At 40.8% G+C, this 12675-nt stretch overlaps 1 protein-coding gene across 9 annotated transcripts in view; it reads left to right on the forward strand.

Moving 5' to 3' along the window:
* The window catches only part of WIPF1 (WAS/WASL interacting protein family member 1), a 158850-nt gene that overhangs the window by 64081 nt on the left and 82094 nt on the right, over positions 1 to 12675 (forward strand). The gene's annotated exons all lie outside the window — the stretch shown is intronic.

Here is a 12675-nt window from a genome sequence, read left to right on the forward strand (position 1 = left end):
GCAGGAGGAAACTAGTTTAAATTGCCACATGAGGAGAAATCTAGGTTAGATAGAAGAATTTCCTGACAATGACATTAGAGAGGAAGCCAGGGTGGGTGGCGTTTCAGGAGGTTTTTGAAGACAAGAAAGGTTACTCTCTTGGCTAGGATGCTCTGGGAGCAGCTATGAGCAAAGTTGGGATGAAGGGAAGGAGAGCAAGAGTAGACTTAGTCTAATTCTCTTCTAGCACTGAGTATTCTATGATCCCTTTGCATTGGTAGGAAGAAAAAAGGAGAAAAAGAGAGGGGAGAAAGAAGGAAAGAAAGAAAGGACAGACACAAAAGAAAAGAATTTGGGGCTGGGAGGGTGTAGTGGAAATGAAACTAGATTCACATGTTATTTATATTTTCCAATGATGTAAAATAACCAAAACGGTGATAAAAGAGAAAGATCATTGTTTCATGTTTACTAGTAGCAGTTCTTTGGGTTGTCATACTTTTTGCTATTTTATTGTGCAAGAAAGTAGAGAGAGGAACCCAAAGGAATAAAGCAGAATTCTTATTAGTAGGAAGATTTGACCCAAGAACTGCATATGCAGAAATCTTGTGCTAGTTCTGTCAAAAGCAGTCCATAGTTTGATCCATGGGGATGCAATGAGCAAACCCTTCATTGGTAGATGGTGCCCTTTACACAGATGGCTAGAGGAGAAACATGCCAGTGAATTGCACTGGGATTGCCTCTTGCTATATGATAGCTGCACTTTAGCCCCAGGGTGACTACATGCAGTCTTGGGCTGTGGTTTGACTTCCCTTAAAATAGAATTTCCTTCCTTTTCTTTTTTTTTTTCAGAGCTTTGTTGTCTGTAACATTTGTGGTCTATTAATTTCAGCAGCTCTGAGGCAGCGATTGTCTTATTGTCTTACAATATTTTCCAGGTGGGCAATTGAGTGGGTTTTAAAATGTCTTTTTTTTTTCCTTTTTTGGTGAGGCAATCGGGGTTAAGTGACTTGCCCAGGGTCACACATCTAGTAAGTGTCAAGTGTGTTTTGCCCAGGGTCACACAGCTAGTAAGTGTCAAGTGTCTGAGCTCCGATTTGAACTCAGGTCCTCCTGACTCCTAAGCTGGAGCCCTATCCACTGTACCACCTAGCTGCTCTATAAAATGTTTTTCTAAATGTCATTTCTGCTACCTTTGGCAGCCCTTATCCCTCATTCCTTTCTCCCTTTTCTCCTCTCCCTATTCCCATTCACTCATTCATTCATTTGTTCATTCAATAGTTGTTAGTGTTTGCTATATGTAGGGCACCTTTGCCAGGTGCTGAGGATAGAAAGACCAAAAACTGAAGTCTGTGTCATCTAGGCACTCACAGTTGTACTAGAGAGGATACAAAATGTATGCAAGTTAATACAAAGTAACTAACTAAAGTGATTTCAAAGAAGAAAGGAGTGATAATAACTGAAGGAGATCAGGAAAGGGCTGCCTCAGGTGGGAGGTGGTACCTGACCTGGGCTCAGAAGGAAGCCAGGGATTTTATGAAGTAAAGGTGAAAAGGAGGCACATTCCAGATGTGGGGAATCATTTCTACAAAGGTGTAGAGACTGATAACAAAAGACCTGGAAATTCAATCACTAGATTACAGCCCACTCATCCTTTTGTTCTCACCTACCCTTTCCTATCTCTGGCCCAGCTTCCCAGACTGGATGGAGGTCCCTTCTCTAGTACCTTTTTTGATTGTCCTTAGCCTCACAGAGGATGGCCCACCTAGACAATTCAGATGAAACTGTCAACAGTGTAATCCTGTTGGGTGGAGTCAGCCTGGGACTCCACTGTGCTGGTGGGGTTCTCCAAGGATTCTGGTTGAGGAATATGGGTCAGCTCTTAGGGCTTTCTGGAAATCTACATCTCCTTCAATGATCCCCTCTCTATGGCTTTCTGTGTTTGTGCATTAGAAAATTTGGGAAGACCCCTACCAATGAATAGTGATAACCCAAAGAACCCAAGGGCCAGAAAGACTTCTAGAAGAATGAGATGACACAGAATAAGGGCCCAAAGTGAACTAGATAGTGGATGATGTGAGGAGGCAAGATACCCTAGTCTAGGGGCTACATGGGAACCCTGGAAAAGAGAAAAAGAAGAATTTAGAAATGTAATTTCAGGTGGAGTTTCTGAAAAAATGATTTCAGATGGAAAGACTGGGAGCAGGGCTAGAAGAGCAAGACTTGGGGTGGGGGGGAATAGGAAATACAGGAAGACATGAATTCAGATCTAGCCTCGGACATCTATTAGCTGTGTGACCCTGAGTAAATCACTCGACCTTTGCCTTTCTTCAGTTCATTGTCTGTAAAATGTCTGTAAAAATGTAAAAACAGCACTTACCTCCCAGGCTGATGTAAGGATCAAAGGAAATAATATTTCTAAAGTAGTTTCTAGGTTTTAACTGCTATATAAATGCTAGCTACTGTTTTTATTATTATTATTATTATTATTATTATTATTATTATTAAAATAAGGATCAACACTTTAGCTTGGAGGTTGGTGAAATTCACTGAATTAGTTTTTGTGTTGTGGCTTTGTTTTTTTTTTCTTTTTGTTCTCTTTCACAAAGGGATTAATGTAAGCAATGGAACTTGAAAGTGGAATTTTCAGCTTACTGAATTTCCTAAGAAGATCAACAGAGGCTTAGCTGGAATATCCCTAATTCATCTAGACCCTGAACTACAGGCATATTTGCTTTGCTAGATCTTCTTCCTCAATTCCTTATTAAAACTAGAATCAGCAACCTCTGACATTTTGGGCTATTGTGTATTTTAGGGAAGTAAATGCAAAACATTTCAGGCTGAGGGAGAAAAAATGAAAAATATACAGTTTCGGGTGCAGCCTTTACAATGCAATAAATAGTTGGTCATCTTTCAGATGCAAGGTGGCAAATCTTGAGGGCAGGGTCTTTGAGCAGCTTCAGAGAATAGGCTCTTGTATATAGAGGCATCTAGGAGACAAAATGGATTGATTACTGGGCCTGGGGTGAAGAAGACCCGAATTCAAATCCAGCTGCAGACACTTACTAGCTGTGTGACCTGGGAAAGTGACTTAATTTCTTTCTGCCTCACTTTCCTCACCTGTAATGTGGGGATAATAATACCACTAACCTCCCAAGGTGGTTGTGAGGATAAAATGAGATAATATTTGTAAAGTACTTAGCGCAGTGCCTTGAACATGGTAGGCACTTAATAAATGCTTATTTCCTTCCTTTACAAATGTCTACTATATTATAACTATCATTATTATAAATATAGAGGCAGGATAGTATAGTAAATAGAGAGGTAACCTCAGAGCCATGAAGACTGTAGTTCAAATCCTACTGATACAATTGCCTTATGACCCTGATCAAGGCCCTTAACCACTCAATCCTCTAAGAAACTCTCTAAGACTCTCTAAGATGCAGAGAAAGTGCCACCCTTCATCAGTAGAGGGAGTTTCTTCATCTGGGTGTTCCCTCTTTTAAAAGAAATGACAGGTCCAATACCTATTGTTATCAGTATGGATGGAACATGGGACTTGGAACCTTGGCAACCTATATTTGAATTCTGCCATAGATAATCCCTCACTCACCTAGCGTGATTGTGCACAAGCAGTTAGCTTCTTAAGACTATTTCCTCATCTTAAAAAAAAAAGCAAAGGGAATACTATTAATGTTACCTCCCTCACAGGGTTGATAAAAGGAAATCACTTTGTAAACCTGAGTTACACTGCTCCCTCTATCCTGAACAGACCTAATTCATGTGTGAAATGTCTTTCCTTTTCATTTCTGCCTCTTAGAAACAGTAGCCAAATCCCTGCATATATACTTCATACTTACTGTGGTAGCCACACTGTTTATCTGTCTGTATATACCTGTTACACTCAGGCTTCATATGTCATACCTGGAGCATGTTATATCTCCTCAGTGAAGGGGAAGCTACTCAAGGGACATTTTATCTTTATTTTACCAATGCTTTACATATATAAGACATATGTTAAAATGAGCTGTAGTGAACCTGTAAAAGATGGGTTATCTTTATCCACACTATATCATGGTGAAAGGGAAACTTTTTTAAAAAATAGTCTGCATTTTTTAATGCTTTGATTACCACATATGAGCCGGTCATCGCCACTTGGTCTCTGGCCTAGATGAGAGTGTTTGCAACAACAGCTAGTTATAGGATTGTGGAAGGATAAATTTTATTTTTTGTTTTTATTTTTGTTCTTCCTCATACTCTGTTAAAAAAAAAAGTCAGTCATTTGCGATTTATAAGTAGGTAAATTTTGTAGAATTTGGGGTGGTAAGGAGAGGAGACATCATGGTTGTCCTTCATTCTTGAAGAGGACCAAAATGACATTGCAGTAAAGGCAAGACACAGTGTGTCCGACTGTGGCTGATCAGACTAATATGGGCTCAGATGGCTCTACCACAGGTCAGGCACAAATAGTCCATATGAATGCTTTGAGGGGATATGTCTCTAAATTTGTACATCTCACGTTTCTTTTGAGCTACTACAACTCTGCTTTGCTCATAGAATACAGCGCCTTCTTTGATGCAGCACATCATGCTGGGTGGTCTTTTGCCAGTATCTCTGATGTCTCACAATTGATTCCAAAGTCTTTGGAGAGACTTTGAGAGTGTCCTTGTATTGCTTCTTATCACTTTCATAAAAGAACTCAGACAGAAGCTCCATGAAAGGCCAATGGAACTGCCCAAAGTGGGTTGGGGGTAACCAACAAGTCCTCACCATGGTTCTCCCTTCTTAGGAGTTTTCGAACTCGGGCTGGACGGCCACTTGTAGGATGAGTCTTGAAAAGGATTCTTTTTCAGGCATGGCTTTGACCAGATAGGCTCTGAGGGCCCTTCCAACTCCAAGGCCTTCTGATTCTGTGACTGTCTTACCAGTTCAGCACATACTAGTATCCTTTTTGCCTTTTTTTTTTTACAAAGTAGGTTTCATCTCTATTTATGCCTATGTCTGTATTTTAATTTTGTACATATGTCTTTGTTTATATCATAGAATACATACATCTTTTTTCAAGTTTTCATGTTGCCTTCATTATAACACTGGGGAGTTTAAAAACAAAGGAATTCTACTATGGGAAGGGTGGGAGGGTTTGGTTTGGTTTCGTTTTGTTTTAGGGAATGCTGGATTCGTTTTTTCATTAGCTTAGGTTACATCTTTGGGCCTGAAATTGTCTTTTAGGAGAACGTTGCAGGAGCTTCTCTTGATAACTGCAGGATGGAACACCTTTTCATTTAGAGGAATTGTAAGTGATCTGACATTTTGGAAAAAAGGAATCACTGATTTGTTGTCAGGTTGTGATTATGACAGTTGCTTTGTGCTCTGTCTGTCAACAGTTGTTGCATTTGTTTTTCTTCCATGCTGACAATAGGGAAGTGACATGTGCAGTCCTGTCCCCTCATAGTCCTCTACTGGGAAGTATGTTGTAAAAAAAAACCAACTCATCAGCCTGCTGAACAGAGGAGTGGAAGCAAACAGCTTTAGGAGACAGGTTGGATTTGCTTTTTGTTGAAAGTAGATCTAGTACACAGTGTTGAGCCTGAGTCAGGAAAACCTGAGTTCAAATTTAGCTTCAAACACTAACCATGTGACCATGGGCAAGTCGTTTAATCTCTGCCTCAATTTCTTACCTGTAAAATGGTGATAATAATAGCACCTACTTTGCAGACTTATTCTAAGGATCAGATGAGATTATATTTGTAAAATGCCTAGCATAGTGCCTGGCACATAGTAGGTGCTTAATAAATTCTTGTTTCCTTCCTTCCTTAAAACAATTTTGTTTTGCCATTATGGTGTGACTTCTTGGAAGCATGACAAAATGGAGAGAGAGTCAGGAAGTCCTGAACTTAAATTCTGCCTCAACTATTTACCAGCTGTGTGACACTGGTCAAATCGCTAAAGGTTTCCGGGCCTTTTTCATTCATTAAGTTTATGCTTATATCTGTTTCACAATAACTTTTGAAGGATTTGACTAATTTTTTTTTATCAAATTTGGCTTACTACTAAGAGGTGTCATTATGCCCCCTAAGTTTCATTTAGGGGTCATTCTTTCAGTGGCAACTTACAAAAACTCCAGAAGGTGTGTATTTTGTGAGTGAGGTCCATAGTTCATGAAATGTCTCCATGAATTCATGAATTAACTTCATGAAATAACTTCATTTGTACTATGTTAATTTGTACATATTACTTTGCTCTATAAGTTTTGTTAGCATATGTATATATACTTGTTTTCATCAGTGAAATTATAACCTTCTTAAGGATAGCAACTCTCTCTCTATATATTTCTAGCACAGGGCTTGGCACATAGTGAGATTAATGAATGCTTTTTATTTATTTATTCCCTCCTACTTCCTGTACCCCTTGTATCCCTCCTCCCCCTGCACCAAGGCTCAAGGCTTGCTAGTACCCAATAGTCAACCCTTCATCTTTGGAACTCCTGAAACACTTAATACATAGACTAGTCATTTGGCATTTAGCATATTTTTTTATATTGTTATTTTATCATTTATGTGCTTGTCCTGTCTCCCCAACTTGATACTAACTCTCAGCCTTATCCTGTAGCAAAAACATATATTGGTGATGATGACTGACCTCAGGAACAGTTACCAAACTAAAGAGGTTAGTGGAGAGGTTATGTGTATGGGAAATTGTATGAAAGATAATGTTACTAGAAAATGAATCTTGGTACAGGAATGAAAAATAGCTGACTTTCTAAGTTCAGCAGGGTCTCATGTGGAGTTGGGAATGGGGGAAAGGGGTTAAAAAGGGTAGAAAATGGTTTGTTCCAAAACACAAAAATGCAGGTTAGTCAAATAGATGTATGTGTATGTATATATATTATACATATATAATATGCATAGATGTGTGTGTGTGTGTGTATGTGTTTGTGCGTGGTGCCAGGAACATCTGAGTTTGGCAAAAGTTTAGGGTAGAGGATTTCAGATGCTATTGTCATTATGTAAATCTTAGGAAGGAAAACCATAGAATCCTAGAATTTGGGAGCTAAGGGACATTGTTGTTCACTCATTTCAGTCATGTCTGACTCTCCATGAGAGTCTTGGCAAAGATACTGGAGTGGTTTGCCATTTCCTTCTGCCTCTCACTTTACAGATGAGGAAACTGAGGCCAACAGGATTAAGTAACTTGCCCAGTGTCACAAAGCTAGGAGGTGTGTGAGGTCCAATTAGAACTCAGGTCTTCCTGACTCCAGGCCCAGTACTCTATCCATGATGCCACCTAGCTGCCCTGAGAGACATTAGAAGTCATCTGATTTTTAAGGATGGGGAAACTAAAAGCCAAAGAGGATAGTTAAGTTGCCTTCCCACAGTCACATAGTTAATTAGTAGTATAACCAAGAGTAGACCCAGGAATCAAATATCCAAGTATTTTGAGTCTCCGTCTAGTTCTCTCTAGTATTTCTCAGATGAATCTTAAGAAAGGAGGATGGGAAAATATAGGGATGTAACTAGGGTAGAGTAAGTGGGGCTTTTCCCCAGGGCCCTGAATTTATGGAATGTTTAAGATGACCTTTGGCCTGGTGTCTCTACTAAAAAGAAATTATAAGGGACAAGGAACTGCCATGTGCACGCATAGTGTTGGCCTTGCACTGTGCAGGTGTTGTCAAGGCTCTATTAGCTCCAACTTGGTTCCATTTCTAAACTGTGTATCACAGGTCCCCAGGGGCTAGAAACACTGGGTATGTGTGGGAATAGAAGATAGCAAAGAATCAAGACCCTCTGCCAAAGTGGGAAAACATTGGGAATGGGTTTTGGTTTTTTTTTTGGCAAGGCAATGGGGTTAAGTGACTTGCCCATGGTCACACAGCTAGTGAGTATCATGTGTCTGAGTCCGGATTTGAACTCAGGTCCTCCTGTCTTCAAGGCCGATGCTCTATCCCCTGAGCCATCTAGCTGCCCTGGGAATGGGTTCTTAAAGCAGCACTTGAATCCAGGCCAATCAGATGGCCTCACCTCTATCAGTGGTCTCCATACTCACATGTTTTCCCTATTGGAGGGATCACATTGTGCCTATAATTTCATCATTGCTATGAGTGTGTGAAAAGTCCTGGCAAAAAAAAAAAAGAGAGAGCATCTACCCAGAGCACCAATATTTGTGCTCTGGCCACAAATATAGCTAGTTAGGGCTGTGAAAAGACAAGTGCCAGGCCATTAGAAATCATTAACCTTTCCTTGGTAACTGGAATAACAGAAGACTTTAGCCTTCCTTAAAAGAAATTCACCCTCCCTTGTACTTTGGTGTTCTGTCACTCCTGGATTCATCTCTAGCTTTCATTTGTAAAAAACACCACTGAGAGCAGTTTCATTACTAAGATTACAGGAGGAAGCACTGGAAGGCATCTTAGAAATCAATTAGTTCAGCTCCCTCTTTTTTAGACTACACCCAGAAAGGATAAGCAGTTTGTCCAAGTTGCTTCAATATTTTTGGACACAAAATATCCAGATTCTCTGCCTCTCCATCCTGTGCTCTTTTCACTACACCAGGATCTCAGGGGTGGAATTGTTCTTTTTTGAGTGGGCAAGAGCAAAAGGGGTCTAAGGTATAATTTCTCAGATGGCCTCTTGAATTTTGTTCTTAATGGTGTCCAGATTCTTTTTTACCTGGAGTCCAAAACAATGATTTATTGAAAGAGACCAAATGTGGGAAGAACATTAATTGTTTTTAAATATTGATCTAATTAATTCTCATTTGAGTTTTGAACTTTTCAAATTCATCTTTGGCATATGAGTAAACTTGAGCTCCTTCTGAATAAATAACAACTTTTTGGCTCTGTGGGATGGCTACAGGAACTTCCCCACCTTTTGGTATTACCCTCCCTTTTCCCCTCAGTCATTTGCTCTCTCTCGCTCTCTCTCTCTCGCTCTCTCTTCTCTCTCTCTCTCTCTCTCTCTCTCTCTCTCTCTTTCTTTGTGAGGCAATTGGGGTTAAGTGACTTGCCCAGGGTCACACAGCTAGTGAGTGTCATGTGTCTGAGGCCAGATTTGAACTCCGGCTGCTTTCTCATACCCCATACCTCATAGCTCTCCTGGGGTCTGTCTAAGGAAATTGGCAGTGAAAGGGGAACTGCCCAAGGGGGGAGAAGGAAGAGAAAGTGAAGGACTTAAACTTCTGGCAAGGGGAAGAGCTAGTACCAGAAGTGATTCACTACATCCCTTTGTAGGAAGAGGAAAGGTATATGTTGCTTTCCTGAAGAATTTAACTCCCCTTAAATCTCAGGCAATGAGGGGTTAGATTATCAGGGGTAAAGAACCTGTGGCCTCAAGGCCACTTGTGGCCTTCTAGGTCCTCAAATGTGGCCCTTTGACTCAATCCAAATTTAACAGAACAAATCCCCTTAAGAAAAGGATTTGTTCTATAAAACTTGCAGCAGGTTTCCAACCCCTGGCTAATCCTAAAGACACTTCTGGTTCTAAATCCTGTTACCTTATGATTAATCCACCTCCCCCTCCCCTTCTCTCCTCTCTCCCCCACCTTCCCCTCCTCCTCACTTCTTGTTCATTATCAATCACACTCATTAAGCATTTTACTTTTAGGTTATGATGAATATATATTATCTATAGTGCTGGGAGTCTGGGAGCTTAATGTTTTAGGTGTGTGTATATTCTCAAAGTCTACAGCCTCCAGAAACACCCTTGTCATGTGCCATGATGGGGAATAAGGGTAGATCTTGCCTCCTGTGGGCCCCTGCATGCTGGATTGGGCTTTTGGAGTTTGAAGCTACAACTACACCCTGCTGCATTCTGATTATCAGCCTCAGCCAGGAGAGAGCCATGATCTGTGATGGAGAGAAGGGAAAATGAATGTGAGAGAGAGAAAGGAGGATTGAAGATGAGGAGAGAGACAGAGAGGGATGAATGAATAAATGTCAGATCCAAGATTTGAACCCAAGTCTCCTGATTCTAAATCCAGTATTAGAATGTGATGAAGGTATGGAAAAGATCCAGACAACATACTTTAGGACACTGTGAGGTAGATGGGAGAGAGAGATCACTTTCAGTCAGGGACATTAGGGAACCCTTCACATAGGAGGGAATATGGGAGCTGGGTCTTAAAGGAAGAGAATTTGAACAAACAAATGAGGGAGGAGTAAAATAAAGGGATGAAGGATTATCTGGTGTGGCAGTTCTTAGCCTTAGGCTCATCTGGTAGTCTGGTGAAACTTTCTCAGAATAGTGTTTTTAAATGGATAAAATTAAGTGATTCACTGCATCACTTTGTAGCCAGAAAAAAAGCATGCTTAATTCCTCTTAAATCTCTGCCTTCTCTGTGGCAGTGATGAGGTTAGACTGGCTGATCTTGTTCTAAATCCTGTTACCTTATGACAATTAGTCCTCCCCTCTACCCACCCAATCATATTGAAATGTAATTATCAAAATATTTGAAAAACAAGTTCACATACCCCAGGCTAATAACCTTTGATCCATACACATCTAGAGGCCAGAGAGGACAGGGTGATCTTAGGGGAGCAGAAAGTAATTCGCTTGGTTATTTTTTAAAGCCATCAATTCTTTCCTAGTGGACTTCTATTTAGATGCAGACTCTGGCTGAATTCTCTTCTCTGCCAATTGCTGGGCAGCAGAACTCCTGCTAAATTGTCCCTGGAGGGAGAATCAATCCACAAGGAAGCCCTTTCCAGAGAGGTCCAGGACTCATCTTTTGGTCCGTGGAGGAGAGGCTGAATAACCACTTAACTGCAGTGCTTCAGAGAGCATTTCTGTTTTGGGTGGTTTAGAGAGATGCTTAATAAATGTGTTGAATTGAATGAACAGGAAACATTTACATAAGGTGCCTTGAATTACTTTTCCCTATGTCACGTCATTTGACTAGAGGGTCTCCAAGCTTCTGACTCTGAGATTCCGGGAGTCCCCACTTCTGTTGAAGGCCACCTGCCCAGAGGAGGTAAAAGGTTTATTGTAATCTAGTCTTCACTAATCCTAATGTATTAGTGCCAAACACTTGCATTTTGCAGCTGTGGACTGTTTTCAGACTTAATTTACTTTTGAGCTGGCTTAACAGTGGCACATTCTCTTAACCATGGGGTCTTTTCAGAAACGCACTTAATACTCACACTTATTACAATTCCATGGCCTGTTTATATTCCATGGCCTGCTCACAGATATGTGAAGATACCATTGTACCCGTCCACAAAATGCTATGCCAGTTTTTAGAAAGTGCCAACTAGACGGTTTTAGATTAGCAGGCTGTAGTATAATGTTTCAAATGCTGATTCGCTAATAGAAGAAAAATGGGGATGTCTGTTGCTTAAACACTGAAATATTCCCCAAAGATTCTATTGAAAAGAAAACCTTATGAAGGCATCCCATGCAGATTTTTTTAAACAGCACAACAGTTCTGTCAGCATTCCAGAGAAATGCCCAGCTCACCGTTTTTGTTGTTTTGCCAACCCACCTTCTCTGCCTCCTGGCAGTAGAGCTGACCCAAATCAAATCTAGAAAGTGAGGCACATTTACCTTTGGAACCCTCTCCATTCCATTGGTCAACAGACTCATTCTTTCAGTCCTCTTCTCCATTCCCTCATACCCATCCATGTCCAGACTCTGTTAATGGTCATATAGCTTCTGATTCCTTTTTCCTCCACTCAAAGGAATATTCTGTGTTTGGGCTCTTTTGGGTTTCCTAAAGTGGCCAAGGCGACAATCAGATATTGACCTAGTATCCTCTGTATGTGGAGGGGAGAATAAGAGCTGACCTCACCTTCTTCCCTCTCCCTCATCCCATCCCAAAGCAGCACATTTTTAAATTCTCCTCTCTGGTGGGAGCACCATCATCGTTGTCCCAGTTCCCAGGTTCCTAATTCTTGACTCTTCCCTTTCCCTCATCCTCCTTCCCCCCCCACCTCCTCCCGTGGCCAAACCTTGTTCAGCTTCTCTCTATACAGCCTTGTTCACATTCACTCCCATCACTCCCAGTCATGCCCTTATCACACCTCTCACTTTGGCTGTAAGTCATTCCCCTTGCCTTGAATCCACTTGCTCCTTATTGCCTACTAGAATCTTTATCATTTTCAGGGTGCGCCCTATTTGTCACTTTCTCATGAAACCTTTCTCTAATCCTTCTAGTTATTTGGGTTTTTCCTGCCTCAATTTTATTTATTGGAGCACATGCTGTGTCCTTCCAATAGAATATAAACTCCTGAAGAGCATGCATTGTTTTTTGGGGGGTTTTTTTATACCCAGGTCTAGCAAAGTGCCTTGTACATAGCAACCCCTTAATAGACAAATGCTCATTGAATTTGAGGTTTACAAAAAGCTTTATAGATGTTATTTGATTCAATAAAACAGACACTAAATGCCTTCTGTACAAGTCGCTGCTCTAACTGGTATTAAAGCAAAAAAAAAAGTAAAAAAAAAAAAGAAATACTCCTGGCCTCAAGGAGCTTACATTCTATTGTAGGGATGCAAAATGCATACAGATGAAAACATAGAAATTTGCAGAGGAAAGGAGCACTGGCAACTTGGAGGGCAGGATAAGGCTTCACCATGTTGGAGGTAGTGTCTGAGTTGATTTGAATGAAGATGAAAATTCTGGGAGGTAAAAGCGAGAAAGGAGTGCATTCTTTCCAGCTGGGAATGCCTCCTCTAACATTCCTCTCACGAAGACTTCCTTCACCCC

This window comes from Phascolarctos cinereus, unplaced genomic scaffold, assembly GCF_003287225.1.
Source record: "Phascolarctos cinereus isolate Bilbo 61053 unplaced genomic scaffold, phaCin_HiC Scaffold_726;HRSCAF=1367, whole genome shotgun sequence".
NCBI classification, from domain to species: Eukaryota; Metazoa; Chordata; class Mammalia; order Diprotodontia; family Phascolarctidae; genus Phascolarctos; species Phascolarctos cinereus.